The sequence below is a fragment of the Petaurus breviceps genome, unplaced genomic scaffold (genome assembly GCF_028583685.1).
Source record: "Petaurus breviceps papuanus isolate PSGF00001 unplaced genomic scaffold, PetGlider_PUasm1.0 118, whole genome shotgun sequence".
In the NCBI taxonomy this organism is placed as follows: domain Eukaryota; kingdom Metazoa; phylum Chordata; class Mammalia; order Diprotodontia; family Petauridae; genus Petaurus; species Petaurus breviceps.
In genome coordinates this window covers 20,253,607-20,278,396 of record NW_027185616.1, presented here as the reverse complement: position 1 = coordinate 20,278,396, position 24,790 = coordinate 20,253,607, and the positions used below count along the sequence as shown (strand labels likewise).

General features: G+C 37.6%; 1 protein-coding gene across 1 annotated transcript in view; it reads right to left on the bottom strand.

Moving 5' to 3' along the window:
* The window catches only part of PIP5K1B (phosphatidylinositol-4-phosphate 5-kinase type 1 beta), a 351,452-nt gene that overhangs the window by 100,498 nt on the left and 226,164 nt on the right, over nt 1–24,790 (bottom strand). The gene's annotated exons all lie outside the window — the stretch shown is intronic.

Here is a 24,790-nt window from a genome sequence, read left to right as displayed (position 1 = left end):
CCTAAGTTCAAACCCAACCTCAGACACTTAATACTAACTAGCTATGTAACCTTGGGCAAGTCACTTATCCCCAATTTCCCTGCTTTCCCCCCTCCAAAAAGCAGCAAAAATAATTAATTAATTAATTAATTAATTAAATAAATAAAAGGATTTGTTCTATAAAACTTGGACTAAGTCAAAATGTCATACCCAAGGACTTAGAAGGCAACACTATGGCCTTGAGCCTGCAGGTTCCACATGCCTGAGTTAGTCCAACTCCACCATTTTGTAGATGAGGAAACTGAGGCCCAGAATTTGTTTGAGGTCACATATCTTTAAAAGGGGTCAGGTCTTTGACCCCAAATTCAATAAGCTTTCCATTACCTAAGAGTAATGCCTGTCATTTTGTTTTTTCTCTATCTCCTCAACACCAAGCACAAAGTCCTGGGAGCTTAATAAATGAACCAAAATGAGTGGATCTCACTTTTTCTTATGGGTAAAAACTGAAGCTATTTAATTGTGCCATCAGGAAAAGTTCACTTTAAATCTGGATTCTGCTAGAATTAACTCAGATCCTAGGCTGGAGAAGTCTAGAGGTCATTTTTTAAATGTTTATTCTCAAAACTTGCTGTCTCTCCCACCCAAGTCTTCCTCTTAATGTAACCAAAAGAGGGATTGGAGCTATGTATAAAACTATATTATATACTTGGCAGTCAGTAAGGTAGAAGATTAAATGTAGCTGGTTTGTGCTACACAAAAGGTAGGTATAGCTGGATGAAACAGATGCTTGTCATGTAGAAAGAATTCCAGTGTCAGCTAAAGGGGTCACTCTTTGCACAGAATTCAGACATAAATAATTTCCGATGGATGTATCCTAAGTGCATATGGGATATTTCCATACTCATTATTCCTCCCAGGCAGATTGGTCCAAAATACATTCTTTTATAGCCAACAACCCTTAAGAGTTTTTTTTTGTTTATTTTTACATCTCCTTCATTTAAGAAATACTTCACCCTTCCTCACTTGCCCTGTGTTCTTGAAAGTTATTCCCTGTAGCAAAAGATGAAAAAAAAAAAACAGCTAAAAGGACAGATAGGCAAAAATTAACCAACAGAGAAATAAAGCCTCAGAGTATAGGCAGTGTTCTATAACCCACTGCCCTCCACCTCCGCAAAGAAGTGAGTTGTGTTTTCTCATCTCTTCTCTGGGAAGCTGGCCCCAAGATTACATTTCTTTGTCTAGAGTAGGGAGCTTTAGTTTCCTGATATACATGATAATCTCCTCTAAAATGAACTACTAAAATCTTACACTATCATTTTTTTTAATGCAAAGCTGCTCAGAAAATAAAAAGGGCCCAGAAAATAATAGAATCCCTCCTTAGGAGAGCAGACAGTCATTCTGATGTCTTTTTTTTTTAAAGAATGTTTTTATATATACCTAAAAGCAATTTTTAGCATTTGTTTTTTTAAAATAATTTTTGAGTACCAAATTCCTTCTATCTATCTCTCCCTCTCCTTGTCCTCTCCTTCATCAAAATGTCTTGTTAATTTCCTACTATACACTAGTTAGGTCCCACATTGGCTCTGTAGTGAATTCTCAATTATTTAGGGACTGATTTCCTAGTTCATTAATAATCTAGAACTCCCACATACTCCTTATTCTTCCTTGTGCTACTCAAACTTTATATTCCTAACATGAATATACTATTTATTAGTACCTCTATTAAAGTACTGGTAAAGAATAAGGGAGGTATTCTTGCCATAAGCCTCTTTCTACTCCAGTCCTTCCTCCCCTCACTTGTCAAAGAGATCTTCTTAAAGCGCAGGTCTTACCATATCATTCCTCCTATTCAATAAATTCCAGTGACTCTCAATCACTTCCAGGATCAAATATAAAATCTTCTGTTTTGTATTAAAATCCCTTTATAATTTGTCTCTCCCTTTCCTTTCCAGTCTTTTTATTTTTTAAAATTAATTTTATTTTTTACTTCTGGAATAAAACAAGTATCTTCTTAACGTAGTATAATAAAAGAGGTGATTGCACATGAAACTGCAAATCTATTATGTATAACTTGCTATTCCTTTTAAATATACAACAAAATTAATGTGCAAATTTCTTTTTTTACCTTTCTCCCTCCCCCCGCCCTGTCCCCACAATTCGAGACAAATAGGCATATATTTGTAAAATTATTCTATACATACTTCTATTTATCAGTTCTATCTCTAGATGCAAAAAACTCCATCCTCCATACCTGGAATGCTCTCCTTCTGTTTTCCCTGGCTGCCCTTAAGCCCCAGCTAAAATCCCACCTTCTTTGAGAAGCTTTTTCTGATCTCCTTTAATTCAAGTACCTTCCCTCTGAGATGATCTCCAATTTATCCTATATATAGATTTTTCTTGGGGCAGGGTATGTGGTAATCATTGACATCTCTGCTAGACTGTGAGGCTGACATAGAATGAATGGAAGATGGTCAGGAGCACTTGGCATGGAGTCAAAGGATTTGTGTTCAAATTGCAGCACTAACACTTACTATCTATGTGACCCCAGTCAAGTTCCTGAACCTCTCTGGCCTTCATTTCTTTCAAATGAGGGAGTTGGACCTGGGGTATCTCTGAGTTTTCTTTCAACTCTAAATATTTTTTTTGTTTTGTTTTAATGTTTATTCTCTTATATGCAGGATCATTATATTCTTTTTAAAAATTAATTTGTTTACTTTTAGTTTACAAGATTCAATTCCACAATTCCTTGAGTTTCACATTCTGTCCCCCTCCATCCCTCCCCCCCATGGCAGCATATAGTCAAGTATAGGATCTGTAAATACTTTCACATTAGACATTAGCCAGGTTATAAAGACAGATCATATCAGATGGAATGACAAATGGTAAAGAGGACATAAGACCAAACAAGAAAAGGAAAAAGATCAGGTAGTTTGCTTCAATCTGGATACAAACTCAGTTCTTTCTAGTTCTTTCTCTGGATGTAGACATCTCTCTCCATCATGAGTCTTTTGGGATTGACTTATATCACTGCATTTCTGAGAAGAGTCCAGTCTATCAAAGTTGGTCATCACACATACGTTGTGTCTGTAATTGTGTACAGATTTCTCCTGGTTCTACTCTTCTCACTCAGCATCAGTTTGTATAAGCCTCTCCAGGTAAATATGAAGTCCATCTGCTCCTCGTTTCTTATAGCACAATAGTATTCCATAACATGCATATACCACAACTTGTTCAGCCATTCCCCAATCGATGGGCACCCCCTTAATTTCCAATTCTTTGCCACCACAAAAAGAGCTACTATAAACATTTTTGTACATATGGGTCTTCCTCTTGCTTCTATGATATCTTTGGGATATAACCCTACAAGTGGTCTTGCTGGGTCAAAGGGTATGAAATTATTTATAGCCCTTTGGGCATAATTCCACATTGCTTTCCAGAAAGGCTGGATCATAAATTCTAAATCTTAAAACTATAAAATAATTAGTTCCAGTATTTGTTAGTGCTCTAGAGAAGTAATGGTGAACATTTTTTTTAATCACATGCCCATCAGTAAGAAGTTTCTGAGCATGCACCTTCCATATATGTATATTTGTTTAAAAATTATATACATATACTATTCTACTAATATGTATTATCAAACATGCAAAATAGAGAAGATTTTTTGCAACTAAGAAAGTAGAGATGATTTATTACATAAGTGCTACACTTATTGACAAAGAAAATAATCATTCCAGGATGTTGAGAGGTTTCCATGGCACATAGCTAAGAGAATTGATTTCAGGCAATATAGATTTTGCATTAAAAAAATGGAAAGTTCTTTGTCAGGGGACAAAATAGAGAAATTTGAAAGGATAACATCAAGATGAAATAATGTTAAGTTTTTATTTTAATTATTAATGATACCAAAAAACTTTTTTGTTTTCACTGAAAATATTATTACTCACTGCCCACTACCTTGCAGCAGAGTCTATTCTCTAAAATGGAATCATGAATTGATGAGGGGGATGGTAGAATGTGGGCAGGCTGGGGATGGGAGTTTTGCGGACTGTAATTGTCAGCTGCTGTTGAAGCTGTTCAGGTCCCTGTTAGGTTATAACTTCGAAGAATCAAATGCTAAACTGAACTGGGAATAAGATCAAAGTTTCCCCAGTAGCGAGAGGAATCAGAGTAAGGGGAAATTGGGGTATAATGGTTGGTTTGGAGACAAACCCCATAACTAACTAATATGGGCAGGGTAGAAATAAGGCCAATCTTCTCCACTGGTTGATCCCGTACCCTTTGGGGTCATGTCTCAGTACCCCCAAAACAATCTAGCAAGGAAAAAGGGTGAAACTTTCTGAGAAAGTGAGCTTTTAAAAACTATAACCAGTGATTTCCAATGATTTACAAGATGTTTACTTATCAGCATGGGAAAATCAAGAGTTTTCCTGACTAGGTACCAATTAATCCCAAGACTCTTTACTCTCGACTAAGGAAGTGAGGAATTAAGGAAGAATGGTGAAAGTGTAAAAGAGGGCACAGAATGAAGGGTAACAATGAGGTGACTTGAAAAAAGAAAACTATGAGGTATTCCTTGAAGATAACATGACACAAACATAATACAGGTGGAAATTATGTGCTGCTCATGGAGGTTTAAGGAAAAATCTAATAGAGACCAAAGTTCCATCATGTACATAAGGTTTTATTTGTTTATTGCTTTTTTGGAAATGGGAGGGCAGGGCAATTGGGGTTAAGTGACATGACCAAGGTCACACAGCTAGTAAGTTTTGTAAGCGTTAAGTGTCTGAGGCCAGATTTGAACTCAGGTCCTCCTGACTCCAGGGCCAGTGCTCTATTCACTGCACCACCTAGCTGCCCCTTAACTAAGGTTTTATAAAACAACAACATCCTCAAATCCAAATGACTGTGGGTGAAGACAAATTATGAGATTTACTGTTCAGGGTGTCAGATCTTCACGTCTCAAATGAAAGCACTATCAGAGCTTGAAGTATGTGCTGTTTCAAGAAACCAGTGAGACAGAGCACAAATACTCTTTGTTTATAAGTCATCCATCCATCACTGGGGCCAGTCCCAAAAGCCTGCCTAGCTTGGTAGAACCTGATAAATCTTACATTCTCCCAGCTCAGGCCTCAAGACTCTAGGGTCATCTCCAAACCATGCCTGAATAAAATGTAAGAGAAACCTTGAAGAAATGGTGAAACAATTCATCAGGTTGGTCAACGATGTCACTAGTCCACGGGATCTGTATTAATCCCACTTACCATAAACCGAGGCAGGTAGGTGACACAGTGGACAGAGCTCTGGGCCTGGAGTCAGGAAGACCTGCGTCCAAATCCAGCCCCAGACATTTACCAGTTGTGCAACCCTGGGCATGTCACTTAAACTCTATTTGCTTTAGTCTTCTGGGGAAGGAAATTATGAAGAGCTGGTCTGGACTGAATGACTGAACAATGACCATGAACTGACTGACTCTTTCAAAATGACTCCCCCCCCCCCCATCACTGGGCTAAGACAACTCAGGTGTGTGCCTGAAGCAACTATACTCAGAATTCTATCCCCCCTCACTCCAGTAAATCCTTAACAAGGCAAAGAAAAGCACTATGGGAGAATCTCAGCTCACTCTAAAGTCATTTGCAGCGAATGATGCCCAGTAGGCCCATCTGCATTTCTTAGATTCCCTGGGTTTATGGACACTTATTAATTTTGCACAGTTGCTTAAAAAACAAGACTGATAGTACAGTTACAGTATTCTTGTCAATGCATTGCAAATTATTATATCTAACAAGCTGAATGAGGAATAGCTTGATGTTTACTGGTCAATACACATTACACAATTAATTCTGGTGAGGTTGCACAGCGTGTAGGGGACTGGACCTGGAGTCAGGAAGCGTTCTTGTCCAGCTGTTTTTCAGTCATATCTGACTTCATGACTCCATTGGGGATTTTCTTGGCAAAGACACTGGGGTGGTTTGCCCTTTTTTTCTCTGGCTCATTTTACAGATGGGGAAACTGAGGCAAACAACAACATGCCAGCTATTATTTTATTATATTATTATTATAAGGTGCGATAAGGATGTGTGTTATCCTGAATGTGAGCTATGATGGGATCAGAGAAGGGCTCAGAATCACTTAATGTAGTGAGGAGCTCTACTGGCAGAAAGATACATCCTGTCACTTCCATTAAATTAATTTTATTGCTCATCCTTTAAGCATCCACAAATTAACTCAACTCTTAGAAAATGGATCTAACATCTCTCTCATATCAAACGAAGTTGTTTTAACTTCAGTAATAGCTTATGATAATAAGAAGGGTGTAGGAGCTGGATTTGAAAAGACTGGAAACTAGTGGTGGGACCCTGGGGAAGCCAAAGTCTGTTAGCCTGAGCTTCTTCCTTTGTAAAATAAGGATGGCAATCATGCTCATTCTGCCTGTCTCACAGAACTATGTAAGCACCAAAGGGGATGAATTTCTCACAAATTCCTTTGTAAGTAGTAGTGCACAACAAACTGAAGGTAAGCTGATACTTAACGGCTTCTTTTACTACTTAAGGTAGAGGGGGAGAAAGAAAGCAAGAAAGCAAGAAAGCAAGCAAGCAAGCAAGAAAGAAAGAAAGAAAGAAAGAAGGAAGGAAGGGAGAGAGGGAGGAAGGAAGGAAGGAAGGAAGGGAGGGAAGGAAGGAAGGAAGGGAAGGAGGGAGGGAGGAAGGGAGGAAGGGAGAAAGAAAGAAAGGAAGGGAGGGAGGGAAGGAGAGAGGGAGGAAGGGAGGGAGGGAAGAAGCCTGGTACCTGATGAAGAAGCTCTAACTGATGATTCACTGACCAGAGGAAGACCCTGAGTGCCTTAATAGAGAAATCTGGCTGGCAATTTTAGAACAAAGGCTGATGTGATTAGGAAGCAGGGAGAGATAAGAAAGAGAAAGGGAAATTGTTTTTTTTTCTTTGTGCCTTTGGAATTCTTTTAGCATCTTTGAAAAAAAGCAGAAATCTTCCACAGGAGGTTGGGTTCATATTTTCTCTATGAAAGGTCATAACAAAGAAAAATCTAAAGCATTGCATTCTCACCAGTTTTTTTGTGCATTTTCAAGGATAAATTTATATAAAATAGTCTTAAGGATCAAAAAATATGATCATAGCAATATTTTAAAACTCAATTCATAAATCCCATCACTGACAAAAGCAGAACAGATTTTGGCCACATTTACGTAAGCATTTAATGAATTAGCAGCTGAAACAGTTTTGTTATTTGTATCCTCTTGTGACTTTAAATAAGGAACAAAGTAAAAATATTCTACAAGCCAACTCGAGGCCTCTCAAAGATTCCCAGCATTGTGTAGCACAAAAGATGTCAGTCAGCTCCATCATTCAGGCCTCACAATGACTTCTTGAATATCAGCGCATGAGGATGACATTTCTGGTTGTTTTGGTAACTGAATTTCCTATTCAAAACAGCAGGCCATCATGCAAACAGATGCCTTTTCACCTGGCTCGGGCAGTATTCAACTTTCTGAATCACAGGGAAAAGAGAAAGCTATTAAATAGTCAGTCAATGAGCATTCACTAAGTACCTACTGTATGCCAGGCCACTGGAGATACAAGGATGTTATTGTTACATTATATACAACATGTACTACATAACACAGCACGCAGAAATGTCATTACATGTGTTGAGGCTGCATGACATTTTAATAACAGCTTACATCTTATGTCAGTATATTATATACATGCTGCATGTTATAGAACATATTACATGGTCAAACATAATATATTATATGTCTTTTACTGGAAGGATTGAAGAAAAATGCACTTTGCAGCCCTTTATGACCTGGCCCCAATCTCTCTCGCACCGCTACACATTATTCCTCTTTCCTTACTCTGTGCTTCAGCCAAACTGTCCTTCTCTCTCTTCCTCACACAGAAAACTTCATCTCCTGACTCTGTGTCTTTGCACTGATCTTTGTTCTGCTATTTAGTTGATTAGTCATGTCGACCCTTTGTGATCCTTTTTGGGAATTTCTTGGCAAAGATACTAGAGCAGTTTGCCATTTCCTTCTCCAGCTCATTTTACAGATGGGGAAACTGAGGTCAAATGGGATTAAGTGACTTTCCCAGGGTCACACAGATACTAAGTATCTGAGATCAAATTTGAACTCAGGTCCTCTTGACTCTAGGGATAGAACTCTTTCCAATGCACCACCTAGCTACCAGAACATTCATTAAATGCATATTATGTACCAGGCACTGAGTTGAAGCTGTAATAGATCTCTATCTCATGAAATCCTTCTTTTCCTTCAAGCTAAAGTTAAAAAATAACATTTCACAGGGAACCTTCCCTAATCTTCCACCTACTAGTGCCCTTTCTTCCTTCCAAGTCAAATTGTCTTTATTCCCTCTATATTTATTTTGTTTAAATGTATAAATATCCTTCATGTCTCCTCCCATTAGAATGTCAGCTCCTTAAGAATAGAGATTATTTCATTGATTGTATTTGCATTTCCATTGCTAAGCACAGTGCCTGGCACACAGACAGTGCCTAATAAAACTCTGATGCTTTTCTGCAGAGTAGAAAGTAGGAAAAAATAGAGAAACAATTTAGATAAGTAAGTAGTTCAAGGCTTGACTCTGATACTTTGGGTTACAGAATTTGGGATGTAATGGCAGGACTAAGCAACAGAAATTTAACAAATAACTCAAAGTAGTTTGTTCAAAAAGGTTGGATTGGAGCTGTTGTAATTACACTGTGTTATTTTTACATCTTTATCCTTTCTTTTAATTTGTTATTAAATTCAACCTTTGCTCTAATCACTTGATAATCTGACTGCACATGGACAGATGATTTTGACAAGGCTCCTAGTAACTAGCTGTTTTCTGTGCATTAAGAATAATTGCTCATATTAAAATATGGTCAATTAAATTTTTTTTGCTTTTTGGGGGGCAATTGGGGTTAAGAGACTTGCCCAAGGTAATATGGCTAGTTTTTTTGGTGTGTGTGTGTGTTAAGTGTCTAAGGCCAGACTTGAACCCAGGTCCTCCTGACTCCAGGGCCGGTGCTGTATTCACTGCACTACCTAGCTGCCTCTGGTCAATTTAATTTTAGTGATTTTTTTGTTCATCATATAATACAACATGTTTTCATTCTCTTTATAAGAAGCATACATTTTTCACTTTATATTTCTTGCCTTTTCTTGCTTTTTTCCATAACATGGCTGCTATGGAAATATGATTTGCATAAAAAAGGAAGGCATAAGGCTTATGAGTAATCTATAACCCTTTAGTGTCTTTCCTTACTTAATCCCAAACCTTATTTTCTATTACATTGTAACTATTCTCTTCTTAGTCCATCTTCAGAAATGAAGCCACTATGGGGCGGCCAGGTAGTACAGCTAGTAAGAGCACCAGCCCCAGTGTCAGGATGACCTGAGGATCGAATCCGGGCTCAGACACTTAGCACCCACTCAGAAACACCTGGCCGTGTAACCTTGAGCAAGTTACTTAACCCCGATTGCTTTAAAAAAAAAGAAGTGAAGCCACTAAGTATCAATATATATATATATATATATATATATATATATATATATATTAATTTTTATTTGAAGGATCACCATAAAGATTTTCTCTACTTTTCTGTGCTCAGGTGCAAATGTTGGCATGTCAACCTCAATTGTCTTCATGATGGTCCCTTTATATCACTAGCCATACAAAATAAGATGACTAAGTCCTAAGAAATAGTGCTTCTGGATACCTTGGGTACACCTGGAATTAACTCTATCAAGTTCTTTATTCCCATCTCCAAGAACCTGGAGAGGACACCTTCTATCCTGCTGAAACTTGACATTTTCTGCATTTATTTACAATAAAAATGCCAATATGTGGAGTCTCGCTCCTCCAGCACCTCCAATGCATTAATACATTGGTCTTTAGAGATCTCACATTTAGAATACCAGCAACTAAATTAATATCTGTAGATCACAACTGCAAAATTTTAGATTTATAGCAGGTTTCAGGAGCCATCTTGGCCAAGCCAATCCCCCAAAGAAATTCTTATTACAACATACTTGAAGTCCTTCAATGAAGAGGAGCCCAGTACTTCCTGAAGCAGACTATTATACTTATGAATAGATCTCTTAAGAAGTTTTCCTAGGGCAGCTAGGTGGCACAGTGAATAGAGCACTGTCCCTGGAGTCAGGAGGACCTGAGTTCAAATCTGGCCTCAGACTGTTGACACACTTACTAGCTGTGTGACCCTGGGTAAGTCAACCCCAATTGCCCTGCCTTTCTCCCTCACAAAAAAAAAGTTTTTCCAGGGTAGCTAGATGGTGCAATGGTTCAAATATGGCCTCAGACACTTACTAGCTGTGTGACACTGGGTAAGTCATTTAATCCTGATTGCCCCCAAAAATCGTTTAAAATTTACAAATTTTTAAAAAAATTTAATTTACAAAAAAGTTTAAATTTACAACTTCTGCAACTTCTACCCTTTGTTCATGGTTTTACCCTAGAGCATCCACACAGAACAAGATGAATCCCTCTTTTACATGACAACCCTTTAAATATACGGAGGCTTCCCTCACTGTACATTCCCATATCTTTTTTTTTTTCCAAAGTAAATATCTCCAGTTCCTTCAAACAATCTTCTGACCCAATGTTATGACAGAGACTTAAGGAACTTTCTCATCATGCCTCCCCTCCTCAGGATACCCTCCAGTTTATCCATCGGAGAGTGAGAAGTCAAAAACTAGGCTGTAACCTGGGCTGGCTGGGAGCACAGTGGTATCTTCCACAGCAATAGGAAAGCGAGGAAGAAGGTTTTAGAGGAAGGATAATGAATTCAGTGGCCACATGGGATGTAAGCTCTCTCCACTATACATAATTTAAAATCACATAAGATTCCTTGATAGATATAATCATAGAGACGTCCTTGTTCAATGATCTGATTATCAATACAAAAAGGCAAGGGACCATAATCTTTTTTTTTATTTTTTATTTTTTGCTTTTTGGAGGACAGTTGGGGTTAAGTGACTTGCCCAAGGTCACATGGCTAGTTTTTGTGCTAAGTGTCTGAGGCCACATTTGAACTCAGGTCCTCCTGACTCCAGGGCTGGTGCTCTATTCACTGCACCACCTAGCTGCCCACATAATCTTAATATATAATTTCTAATACTGTATTTCTCAGAGTCAAGGCTTCAGGTTTTATATCATGGATATCTCCTCTATAAGTTCAAATCCCTTTAAAAAACAAGTTACTTGTGGTAGCTAGGTGGCTCAGTGAATAGAGCACTGGCCCTGGAGTCACGGGGACCGGAGTTCAAATCTGGCCTCAGATGGTTGACACACTAGCTATGTGACCCTGGGCAAGTCACTCAACCCCAATTGCCCTGCCTTCCCCCCTCCAAAAAACAAAAAAAAAAACAAGTTACTTACAATTAGAGACCTATAGAAATTATTGACACCACAAGTAAAAGAGAAATTATTAAAAAATGTATGTGTATGTATATACACACATATTATATATGTGTGTATTTAAAGTACAATCACAGCTGAAATTAGCCTTAGAAATCATTAAAACTATCTTTTTTAAATGATATATAAAACCCAAATGTAAATTCTTTTTTTATTTCAGCAGTATTTCCTTTAGGCAGAAAAAAAATGGAGTTAGGGGTGAGGAATTTTCAGTCCACTATTTGCATTCTTCTTGGAGAAATCTGTTGGTAATACCTCATTTATTTTTGAAGTAAGGGTCAAAAGTGACTGGATGAATATTTTTCTCTTTTCTGTAGCTAATGAGAATTTGGAAAAGCTGATTACACTTGACCAGGCTTCATGAAAGCATTTTCTCTTTCCCCTCTAAAATGACAAGATTTCAAAGTAATCACTGTCCTGTAATAATCAACTTTCTCAAAAGGAAAGTTTTTGCTTTCTGGCTAATAGGATTTTGTGTGCAAACAAGTTATTAATAGTTGGCAGGTGCCAATGGGCTATATTACACTTTTGATTAGATTTTTCAAATTAAATATTTGGATTATATTTCATTTTTTGTTGCTTAGTTATTTGGTAAAGCTTTTCACCCTCCACTTTTCTCCCCCTCTCCCTCTACCATCCTACTTCCCTTCCTCTTGTGGTGTGGGGGAAATGAAGGCTGAAATTTAACTCTGTTCTTCAGTGTTACATGTTGGAAAGCAAACTGAATGCCTTTCTCCCTGTATCCCTGCTCTAACCCTCTACTCTGCTTCTCCTCCAAGACCCAACTTCTCTGTGAAGTCTTCCATGCCCTTCTTTTTTTTTTTTTTTAAAGCAATCAGGGTTAAGTAACTTGCTCAAGGTTACACGGCCAGTTATTTCTGGGTGTGGTGCTGAGTATCTGAGCCCAGATTTGATCTCCAGGTCATCCCGACACTGGAGCCGGTGCTCTTACTCGCTGAGCCACCTGGCCGCCCCTTCCATGCCCTTCTAATCCTCAATGAACTCCTGTGGAACTGTCTACATCACTTGCTTGACATATAACCTTTGGATGGCTCATACTATTTTTTTCACGGCTTCATGCATCTTATCTCCCCCAAACAGAGTATACAGACTACTCCTGGAGGCAGAAGGTATGCCCTATGCTTCATGGAATTCTTCATGTTATTCACTTAGTCCCAGAGCCAGAGGCAAGGGGTCATTGCTTTTGTGTTGTTATGTGTTGTTTTTGTGTCATCATTGAAATGATTGACTTTATTTGTAGTAAAATAAGTACCTACCTCGCCATAGAAAATACGAGTTTTCAGGGCTTAAAAATGTCCATATAAAAAAAGTAATATTAAAGAACTATCACTTGTTGTCTCCCTGGTGTAGTTTGCTTATCCTGTCAGCCTCTGGTTGTAGATTTTCCTAGTGTATAGCTTCTCAATAAACATTCATTCAATCCTAAGCTTACTCTACAAAAGTTCAGTCCTGAAATTTGCCACTATCTTGTAGCAACCCTCTCATCTCCTCTATTATTGGCAACTGGAAAAACTGGCTTCCCTATCTGTCCTATAGATAAACTGCAGTCATTGACACATATCCGATGATGATCAGCTTTTTGTCCTGCTCAGTGAACACAATTTTAATAATGGAACTAAATGAACAGATCATTAGATAGGAATCAAGTCTGACCTCAGACACTTACTAGCTGTGTGACCTTGGGCAAATCACTTAACCCCACTTGCCTTAGTTTCCTCATCTGTAAAATGAGGTAGAAAAGGAAATGGCAAACCACTCCAATATCTCCAGCAAGAAACTTCCAAGTAGGGTCACAGATAATCAGACAGGCCTGAAAAATATCTGAAATAGGTGGGGAAATGGTCAATATACCAAGGATGCCTTCACTAGGTCACTTTCTCTTCAGTCCTTGGCAACCTGGTTTCCACTTGTTGTTCTGGTACCCATTGTTCTTAAGCTCTCCGCAGCATCTGAAATTCAGCCTCCTTTTCTATTTACATGATCTTTTTTTCCTTTGGTGGTTCTTCTCTCATCTATTTTTTCCTTTCTCTGACTCTTTGTCCCTTTCCTCGCCCCATAAGGTGAGTATTCCCTGGGGTTCTGTTGAGCTTCAGATACCACTTCTACACAGATGATTCCCTTTAGTATATCCTTAAACCCTCATTTCTCCCCCAAGATCTAGGCCAGGGTCTTAACCTTTTTGTGTGTGTCATTGAACCTTCTGGAAGTCTGTTCAAGTCTATGAACCCCTCCTCAGAATAATGTTTTGGGTTTTTTTTTTTTTTTGCTTTTTGGAGTGGGAAAGACAGGGCAATTGGGGTTAAGTGACTTGCCCAAGGTCATATGGCTAGTAAGTGTTAAGTGTCTGAGGCCATATTTGAACTCAGGTCCTCCTGACTCCAGGGCCTGTGCTCTACCCACTGCGCCACCTAGCTGCCCCAAGAATAATCTTTTTAAATGAATAAAATAAAATACACAATATTTTACAATTACACTGAAATACAGTCATAAAAAAAAATGGTTTTTAAAAAGTTCATGGACTGCAGGTTAAAAACTATCTAGATCCACATTTCCAAAAGCATATAAAATAATAATAGCTAGCCTTTATGTAGTGTTTTAAGTTTTGCAAAGTGCCATATAAATATTATATTATTTGATCCTCAGAACAATGCTGGAAGGTGGGAGCTATTTTTTCCCCATTTTACAGATGAGGAAACTGAGGCAGATGAAAGTTAAGTGACTTGACAGTGTCATACAGCTAGTATTTGAGTCTAGATTTGAAGTCATCTTGACTCTAGGTCCTGTGCTCCATATGCTGTATCACTTAACCTGCCTAGGACAGAAGATCTGCACCTACATATCCCACCAATACCTCAAATTCCAAATGTCCAAAATGGTGCTTGCTATCTTTTTCTAAAATTGCGCTTAGTATCAGTCAAATTTGCGCTTTGACTTAGAATCAGTCAAAGAATCAGTTATATTCTGAAATTTGTTGTGTTGACTCATTCCTTTATAAAAGCTTGTTTTCTTCCATTTTTCCTTTTTTATACTCCTCAAAAAAAGTAGAGTGAAGGGTATATAACTGTCTGACATTGAAGCAGGGTGAGAACTCTTTTCTTGAGAAATTATTCAACCAAAAGATAGTTATCTTTTCCTAAGAGAAATGAGACCCAGAAGTCAAGCGGTTTATTTCCACTCCCTAAAATTACCTTTCTTTTATTTATTAGGTATACTTTGACCTTTTATCATTCAAAATAACCTCAATATTTAAAAAAAATTTGTGATTTCACCAGTGTGAGAACTCTTTATTCTTTTTTTTTTCAGTATGAGCACTCTTTTAGTCATTTCAATTTGCTTTGCAAAAAACCTCTTCCCCATTGTTAAATAGTCTTGTGCATGGCCACGGTCCTCCCAAATTATCACCTGGTGGCCAACCTTCTGGTGGGCCTTTCTCAAATCAGGCACAGTGGTTCTCAAGGACAGAAATAGTCTATCATCATGCCTGCATATGAAAGCTTTTCCAGATTTATTCTAACACTCCCCCTTGCCCAAACTTGAGCTGTCTTGAATTAGCCTTGAAGAACTCAGGTTCTTCATATCACTATGAAGCAGTGGGGTATGACTTTAGTGAAGGAGAATTAAAAACATTCTTTTATTTCTGTAAGATAATAGACCATTTACATTTCTTTGTTGGCTTCTATACACTCTCCCATTTATCATTTATTTGCAATGTGTAGAAGAAGAGTAACCATCATCATTTCAAGAATTAGTGCTAGTGTATTATTCTTTTTTTTTTTTTTAAGCAATTGGGGTTAAGTAACTTGCTCCAGGTTACATGGCCAGTTATTTCTGGGTGTGGAGCTAAGTATCTGAGCCCAGATTCGATGCACATGTCATCCTGGCACTGGAGCCGGGGCTCTTACTCGCTGAGCCACCTGGCTGCCCCTAGTGTATTATTCTTAAACCATCAATTTTATTTTCACTTAATGACAGCCACTTTTGCAAACACTAGGCCCCGATTTTCTCCCAGTTCTCTAATATTTCACTTTCTACCGAATTTCAGGCTCAATCAGCATTCAAGATTGCATCTTTTGTTATAAAAAGATTGAAAGTCTTATATTGTGCCTGTGTGATGTATCAGCTTTCTCATGAAATCTTTTTTTTAAACAATGTTTAAAATTTTCATCCACTGTTTGAATGAAGTAACATAGGTAGGCATGAAAATGATAAAATAATAATGCCTTGTGACAGTGAGCTCAGCTGTTAAAGTTCTATGGCTAGGAATGAAGGTATCTAAACCAATGCTTTGAAAATATTCTTGTGCTGTGTGTTCACACATAAAAAAGAATTAATCAGAAAAGTAGACTGGAAGAGCATTGCGGGCAGGGACTATTTAAGTTCTATCCTTGTATCTCCAGCACTTAACACAGAACCTTACATATGGTAAATGCTTAACAAATTTTTGTTGAATGAATGAAATATTCTTTTTTTCCTATTAACATATTACCCTGTGTTTTGTGAAGAACAGGCAAGTGTATTTGAATGTTCTAAAACATTTATTTCAATTACCAAAGGTTCTATTAAAAAATAAACATGGCTTAACATTGTACATGATGATATTCTTCTTTAATACTTCAAAGATCTGTAGCAGATTATAGGCTTTCTATTACTTAATAGATGCTTTTATAAATGGCTGTGCCAAAAAAAAGAAAAGAAAAATTGCCACTTGGTAGCCTATCTTCTGGGAGTGTTTTTGAACATAACTAGGCTGACATTCCACAATTCATCTCCCAGTCTGTATTCAAAGTCTTTCCAGCATGATTGGTACTGTCAGATATTATTTCATTATTACAGTATCATCACCTCATAGATCATAGATTTAAAGTTGGGAGTTAAAGGTTATCTAATTCAATCTCTTAATTTTACGGTAGAGGCACTGAGGTCCATAGGGGCTAAGCAATTTACTGAAGGTTAAATAGGAAAGGTGGAGGGGGAAGGGAAGAAAAGGAGCAAATATATAGCTACTCTATTCCAGGCATCGTGCATTTTACAAATATTATCTCATTTTAATCCTCACAACCCTGCAAGATATGTGCACTTATTATCCCCTTTTTCCAGATGAGGAAACTGAGGCAAACAAGGGTGAAGTGACTTTGTCAGGGTCACATAGCTAGTAAGCATCTGAGGCTAGATTTGAGTTCAGGTCTTCCTGACTCCAGGCTCAATACTCTATCCACTGTGCCATGTAAGATCTGAACCCAGGTCCTCTGCTCCAAATGCAGCACTCTTTCTGCTGTACTACAGTACCTCTGTACCATAAAGAATCACCAGAAGGAGAACTTTGAGAAATAACCAAGCCTCCTTTTCTAACCCCAGAATATTTAGTTCCTGGGTTTATTTGATTTTTTGGTGGCTCAGGGTAGGATTTTGCATATGTCACCAAAACGGACCAATTTTATCAGCATCACAAAATTTTCCAGTTGACAGACCACGTTAAGCCATCTAAAATTTCTAAGAATTTTATAAGACAATTTTAAGATTTATAGTTGGCTATTTATTCTCCAGGAGATAAAATCCAAGGGTCTGGATGTCCTTCAGGCAGAACACAGACAGACCATTTAATACTGATCAGAATCTATTCCTTTTAAAAACTAAAAAAAGAGTACATGGCGTTTTATTTAAGTTTTTTTTAAAGCAAAGTTTCTTTCAAGAAATTCTTACCTCTAATTTATGGCTTTATTTTTATATATTAAGCCCATTCCTTCATATTTTATTGTCAGTGGAGATAGAGTACAGTAGTCAACAGCACAGACAATGGAAACAGTGCTGGACTGAGAATGGGAGTTCTTGAGTTTGAATCATGACTGCCACTTACTCCCTGTGTGTCATTGGGCAGATTTTTTAAACACTCCAGGCTTCATCTGTAAAATGGGGTGGAGGGACTGGACTTGATGACCTTTATGGACCCTTTCATCTCTAAATACCCATGACATCTCTAGCTTTAAATCACCATTGGAAAATACTCATAGCTCACAAAGTTGGATTTGCAGATATTATGTTGAAATTTTGCAATGTGGATTAGGCCAAAGATGGGGTATCTTTTGCGGCAGCTAGGTGGCACAGTGAATAGAGCACCGGCCCTGGAGCCAGGAGGACCTGAGTTCAAATCCAGCCTCAGACACTTAACACTTACTAGCCATGTGACCTTGGGCAAGTCACTTAACCCCCAATTGCCTTGCCTTCTTCCCTCCAAAAAAACAAAAGCAAAAGCAAAAAGCATAACATATGAAACATGGTTAGAAGCCACTAAGGGCATATGCATTGTTCCACATTGTTTGACTGTCTTATTAGAGCCAAAACAAAGATTCTGAGCACTTGTTATTTCTAAGACTTGACATCCTATAATGTGAAGCATCCAGTATTATATTCTTTCAAATAACTTTGCTGTTATCCTTTCCTTTTTCTTTTTTTGAAGAGGGGAAGGCAGGGCAATTGAAGTTAAGTGACTTGGCCAAGGTCACATAGCTAGTTAGCATGTCAAGTATCTGAGGTAAATTTTGAACACAGGTCCTCCTGATTCCAGAGTCGGTGCTCTATTCACTGTGCCACCTCGCTGCCCCATCTGTCACCTTTTTCAAGAGGCATTGAGGTATGTTTTCTCTTTTAAGATTAGCAGAACATCTTTTTGTGGTGACTAAGAATCAAAACTTGAAGAGATATCTATCAATTGGGGAATGGCTAAGCAAGCTGTGGTATATGATTGTGATAGAATATTATTGCGCTATAAGAAATGATGAACAGGATGATTTCAGAAAAACCTGTAAAGACTTACAAGAGCTGATGCAAAGCAAAGTGAATAAAACCAGGAGAACATTGTATATAGTAATAGCAACACTGTATAAAGAAGAACTGTGAATGACTTGGCTATTCTCAGCAAAACAATGTCTCAAGACAATCTTGTCTTTTCACTGTAGGACTTCCCTTGTTTACACAGTAAAGTACTGGATTGATTCTTCTTTTTCCTCTGCACTTTCAATTTTATGGATGGGTAATAGTTTATGGATGGGAACCCTTGTTGCTTTTTTTCTCACCACTTCTTTCATTTCCCTCCTTCTCACCTCAGTTTCTTTGCTCTCAAAGACTTGTCTTTGAGATTTGGTTAATAGGTTGTTATTTAACTGCAAGTCTTTTGCTTTTTGGAATTTTGTTTAAATGGTGGATTTTTGATACTAGCTCACCTTAAATCTGTCTGTGAAAAGATGCTGGGTGCTTTAACACTGAGGGAAACCAAGATTTTACTGCATATTTTCTTCCTATAGCAGGTCTTTGGGGTAACAAAGCCCATCAACTTTCTGTCTGTATAAAATGGTGTAAATTAAATAGTTTTAAGCATTAATGTCCAATACAATTTTATACACTTTTATCTAGCCTTCCCTCCTCCCAGCAATACTTTTTTTTTTGCTTTTTGGAGGGCAGTTGGGGTTAAGTGACTTGCCCAAGGTCACATGGCTAGTTTTTGAGTTAAGTGTCTGAGGCTGGACTTGAACTCAGGTCTTCCTGACTCCAGGGCCGGTGCTCTATTCCTAGCAATATTTTTTTTAGGTTGAATACTTTCACTAGTCTATTTGTAACTCTTGAACATTTTTAAAAATTGATTTTTAATTCTCTAATAGTAATCAAATATGTTGAATTGAACTGGATTCTAGTATTCAATATAGCACAACAATATTCCATTTTAATCATGTACCACAGCTTGTTTGGCCATTTCCCAATCGATGGGTATCCCTTCAATTTCCAATCCTTAGTCATCACGAAGACATGCTCTCCTAATCTTGAAAAGAGAAAGTATACCTATATGGCTCTTGAAAAAGATAACAGCTAGACTTGGGATTTCATTGGAATCAGGAATTCTTAGATAAGGAAACTCTACCAACACATTTGGCAAATTATCTGCAATTGAGAAATTAATGTCACACAAATGTCACATAGCAAGTAGGTGAAGAGTGGTAGAATTTGAACCCAGATTCTCTTGGTTCTGAGTTATCCACTATTCCAGACTGCCACTTAAAATAATATTACAGATTATCTAGTCTAGAATTAAACTTACTACCACAAAACAATTCAATGATATCAATAAATCATAAGGTTTCCAAAATCTATTTTTGAAAATTTTCTATTTTGATATATAAATAATTCTATTTTGAAAAATAATGTTTCTTTCTTCTACTTTTCCTTATCTGTAAAATGAATAGGGTTGGACTGATGACCTCTAAGTGATATATTCTTCATACCAGCCCCATTCACATTTGAGCCCTTATTAATTTTTCCTGTACAACAGAGCTGGCTTTCATGTCAAAGTATAAGTGGTAAGGAATAAGGTTGACTATTAAACCTTCCAATTTGACTTTAGTCCAGCAGCAACAACTCCAAATTTGCTAACAATCATGGGGAAAAAATTAATTTAAAGAGAATTTGGAGAACAATATCTTTTCAATTAGATCTGAAAGATTGTTTTATTCCCACTCTTACAGCTCCCGGGATGATAACCAATACGATGAAAAAAATACATTGCCTCAATGAAATGAAATTTCATTTTTTTTAAAATGAAAAACCATGTTTTGACTGAGGTTTCACATGCCAGGCATAAAGTTAAATTTAATACTGTAAGAAGCATAGTTTAACTTACACTTAAACCTATGATTCCATAAAAATCTGTATAGCAGCACTTTTCATAGTAGTAAAAATTTGGAAAACAAATAGGCACCCCCCCAGATAGAGAAAAGGAATAGGAAATAGAAATTCTCATTGAAATAAAGAATTCCTGGGTAAGGAAATTCCCTCTACCAATGCAGGTCAGCACTTTTCTGTAACTCATAGTCTTGAAGGATTGTGTAGAGCATGGAGAAGCTGAATTTCCCAGGTTCAGACAGTTTGAATCCAGGTCTTCCTGACTTCATGGTCCCCTCTCTATCTTCTCTGCCACAATGACTCATGGCTATTGGAGGATAGTTGAACAAGTTGCAGTATATGAATGTAATTGAATGTGATGATGTGATAAGAAAAAATGAACATGAATTCAGAGAAACTTGGCAAGATTTGGGAAGTAACCTTGGGAAGAAATGATGCAGAGTAAGGATAACAGGAGAATCAAGTGTATTGTTAATGGAAGGGGGAGATCTTTCTTGCCCATTAATAGGCCTATGTGACCTGCTTTGAGCCTGAGTCACATGGAGCCTGAATCACATGGAGCTCAGTGTTTGGGAGGAGTTTGCCGAAGGAGAGGAGAGAGGGAGAGCACAAAAGGAGGGAGAGAGAGAGCACGAGCAGAGAGTGAGAGGCAGAAAAAAGAGAAGAAAGCTGTGAGTGGGAGGAGTTGGCCCAAGGAGCAGAGAGACAAAAGCAAACTGTTAAGTGGGCAGAGGGAATAACTTGTCTAGGGGAACGTGTGTTTGTGAGGAGGCCTGAAAGAAAGAAAGCTTGGGATGTTGGCACTCTCTGGAATGGTGATGTTATCTTAATGATGTTTCAAATAAATATTTTGGTTTTGCCTTTGAGGAAGAGAGTTTATTATATTTTGCGATCCTTCCCTGGAAATATGTATACATATTCCCAGTGGCTGTTATGGGTATTGCATCAAGAAAACAATTTACATGATGACCTAATATAAAGGAAAGTAACACTAAAAGACATCAAAACTCTAACCAATCTTGACTTCAGAGAACTGATGATGAAACATAGCTTCTTCCACTTGGCAGGAGCAAGACTTTAAGTATTAAATGAGGCAGATGTCACACATGGTCAACACATTCATTCATTTTGCTTAATAATAATACTTTGTTATAAAGGAGTATTCTTTGTAATGTAGGTGTCATTGGAAAATGACACCAATGTAAAAAAAATTACAATGTAAAAAAAACACCTTACAGTAATGTAAAAAAATTAACAAAACATTCGTGTTTTTTTTTTTAAACAACACCTGGTTCTTACAGTGAGAACTTTCTGTGTTTAGTACCAAGACCCTTAGTTAAGAAGCTCAAAGAGTTTCTGCATTCTTCAGGCTCCTCTCTTATGGATCTGAGTGCTTATGAATATTTATGATGACAGTGTATTTCTCTGACAAGAAAAAATGATTTTACATGATTTAAAAATTAATAAATTTAATTGCTGCACAACAAAATTATAATTAAATGCAAAAAAGTAATTTTGGTCATTTAATTATTAAGCCCATCTCCAGCAAGGTTTCCACTTGAACGAGCAAGAAATATTGGGCTATAAACATGAGTTCTTACTAATGTATTTGTCATAATGTGGTTCCCTTAAATGATCTTAGGGGAGTATCAACAAATAATTCTGAAAGCACAATTTAGCAAACTAATTAAAATAGTGAGAAGTTTCATATTTCTTCTCAGCTACATTCTGTCATGGAAATTAAAACATATACCAAGACAGAGTTGGTATAATACAGTTAGTCCCTGATTTATGAACACTAAGCTTAGCAATGATTTATACACATGAACTTGATTCCAGGTTGTTCATAGACCTCATTTGTGTTCCTGAGGGGATAGCTGCTTTTTGTTCCTGCATCCAGAACACCCAAGGAATGAATAACCTAGAATGATCCTTTCCGGGGGTTATATATTCCTGGCTTCTTTACCTCTGGGATGCCACTGGGGTGGATTATGATAACCTTCCTTAAATGATAATTTTATTTTCAATGAGCTTGGTTTCCATTCCTTGATTTTTATCATTGCAGAATATATGTTTACTCTATGTTTTGCAAATAGGCAACGGGGTATGTGTTGGGAACAGAATGAGACCCCAGTAGCTATCGTATCTTGAGCTGAGATCAAATAACCTTTAAAGTTTAAAGATTTGCTGTTGGAAACTTACAAAGGTCAAAAGACTAACTGAAACTATCTCCCAAATGACTTTAGGTTCTTGGTAGAACGGGACTACAAAAATTGGATCATTAAGGTTCACATCAACATATACTCCTGTGTTTTTCCATCCTTGTGAATATAGGTGAGAAATGACCCAGCTTCCGATCATAATAGAAGCCCTTCCAGTTTGGGATTTGTTTTCTTCTTGGTTTTATGTAATTTTTACTTTATTTCTTGCTTTCCCAACGTGAACAACCCCATTTTTTCTTTATGATCTCATAAAAATCATATGTTTAAGTGTCAGAAAAAAAGTTAAAGTCAAAGGTAAAGGAACCTTTGCACAGGAACTGTTTCTGTTTATTCATGCTTCCTGTGGTCACTTCTAAGCGAATGAGGTCAAATACTATATTTCACCAGAGATCAGACATCAGGGATTTGCTGTTTTGAGGTTTGTTGTTCTAAGGAACAGTCTGTAAAAGGTCAACTGGAATAGGTCTCACATGGCCAACCCCCTGTCTCTCCCACTTAGAACTTGTATGGAACACAGTTCACATGACTATAATTTTACATTGACCTTGTTTGCCTCCTGGAAAGGCTTTCCTTAGGGGTCACACTCAAGTTTAGACACAAGATCAGTGAGTGTGATCACCTGTTGAAAAGGCCAGGAATAGCATGGAATAATAATAATAGAATAACTGCTTTAGTGAAATAGCCTAAAAAATAAAATCTGTTCTATATTCTTAAACAATGGAGGGATTGTTTCAGAAATAAGACTGCAAGCTCTGGTGGGATAAGGGGGATGTCTTAGTTCTTTAAGGAAGGTAGCTGGGTGATACAGTGGATAGAAGGCTGGACCAAGTGTTAGGAACACTTTTGACATGTGCTATCTACGTAACCCTTGGGCAAGTTACTTAACCTTAGTGTCTTCATCTGCTTGATGGGGATAATAAAAGCATCTGTTTTCCAGGGTTATTGTTAGGATAAAATGAAATATTTGTCAAATGCTTTGGAAATCTTAAAATGCTGTATAAATATTAGCTATTATTCAGCACAGTGCCTAAAAGAGTACTTCTCACAAAGCAGGTACTTGATGAATATTTATTCAATGAATAAGTGTACTGGGGTTCACTAATGCTACAAAAGAGGTTTCATGGCCTAACAGATAGAACCAATCAAGAAGCCAGGAAGACTGAGCTTTGGATCTTGCCTCTGACATGTCCTGGCTGTGGGAGCCTAGGCAAGTTACTCAGCCTCTTCAGTTCCCAAAATATGCTCTGGGGACCTCTGGGTGTTCCAGAGACTCTTTCAGGAGTACATGAGATCAAAACTATTTTCATAAATATACTAAAACATTTCATTCCGAATATGATAAATATCAATAACTATAACCCATAGACATAAGAGCCCTCTGGGGTATCCTGAGACCAATAAAATTTGAGAATTGCTGCTGTAGGCAGCTAGGCTGAAATATTGCAGAGCATCAACTGGCACTGGTGAAGGCAGTGTCCTCACCTAGGAACTCCTTATACCAATGAAATCACATTGGTCCCACCTTAATGCTACATTGTTCAGTTCTCTAGTTCTTTTGTTGTACTTCATTCTCCAAATAGGTGGTAAAAGCTTCTTCACAATAAGGGACTTTGCCTTTTCATCCTCTGTATCTGTAGAAACCAGCCTGTAGTGCATTATAAGAGCATAGATTTAAAGCTGGATGGTATCTTTCAGCTCATCTAATCCAAATCCCTCCTCTTAGAGGTTCAAAAGAGGTTTAAAAGACTTGCTCTCTGTCATGGAGGAGGCAAACTGCAGCGTTAAAATCAGAATCCATGTCCTCTGGATTCAAATTCAGAACTTTTCTCATTGTACCCATCCTACCTCTTATCAATAGATCTATAATATTGGTTTTTCTCAGTGGTTAGGTTTCCATGTCAGTCTCCCCAAAGTCTATTAACTTAAAATATGTACTAAACCAGACTCACTCACCATTGATGAAGTTGCTTCTATGGGTTAAGTAGGCTCCTGAGAATCATATTTATTCCCTAGTTCTTTTGCTAGGCAGCTTCTCTCTCCAACAAGGTGGGAAGTTTCTTAGCAATAAGGGACCATGCTCCTACTAAACTATACTCATCCACCATTTATGAAGTTGTTTCTACGGGAAAGGGCATTCCTGGCGCTTGGAAGGTCTAGTAGATTCTCTCATATGATGCTTCTCGTGCTTACACTCCATCTTTCTCATCTATGAAACCATCAAAGCTCTTAACCTCTTCCTGCCTCCAGCCCAGTGTGGCCACACTATATCACACACTGTGACATTTATTTGGGCTGCTCCACTTCTTGTCATGTTTTGAAAGCTTCTAGTATAGACAGAAAACATTTTGACAACAGCCCCAAAGCAATAGAAATTCCTGGATTTCCATCCAGAGATAACACACTCTTGACATCATCAGGATTGGCAGCAAACCAAGAGCGTGGGA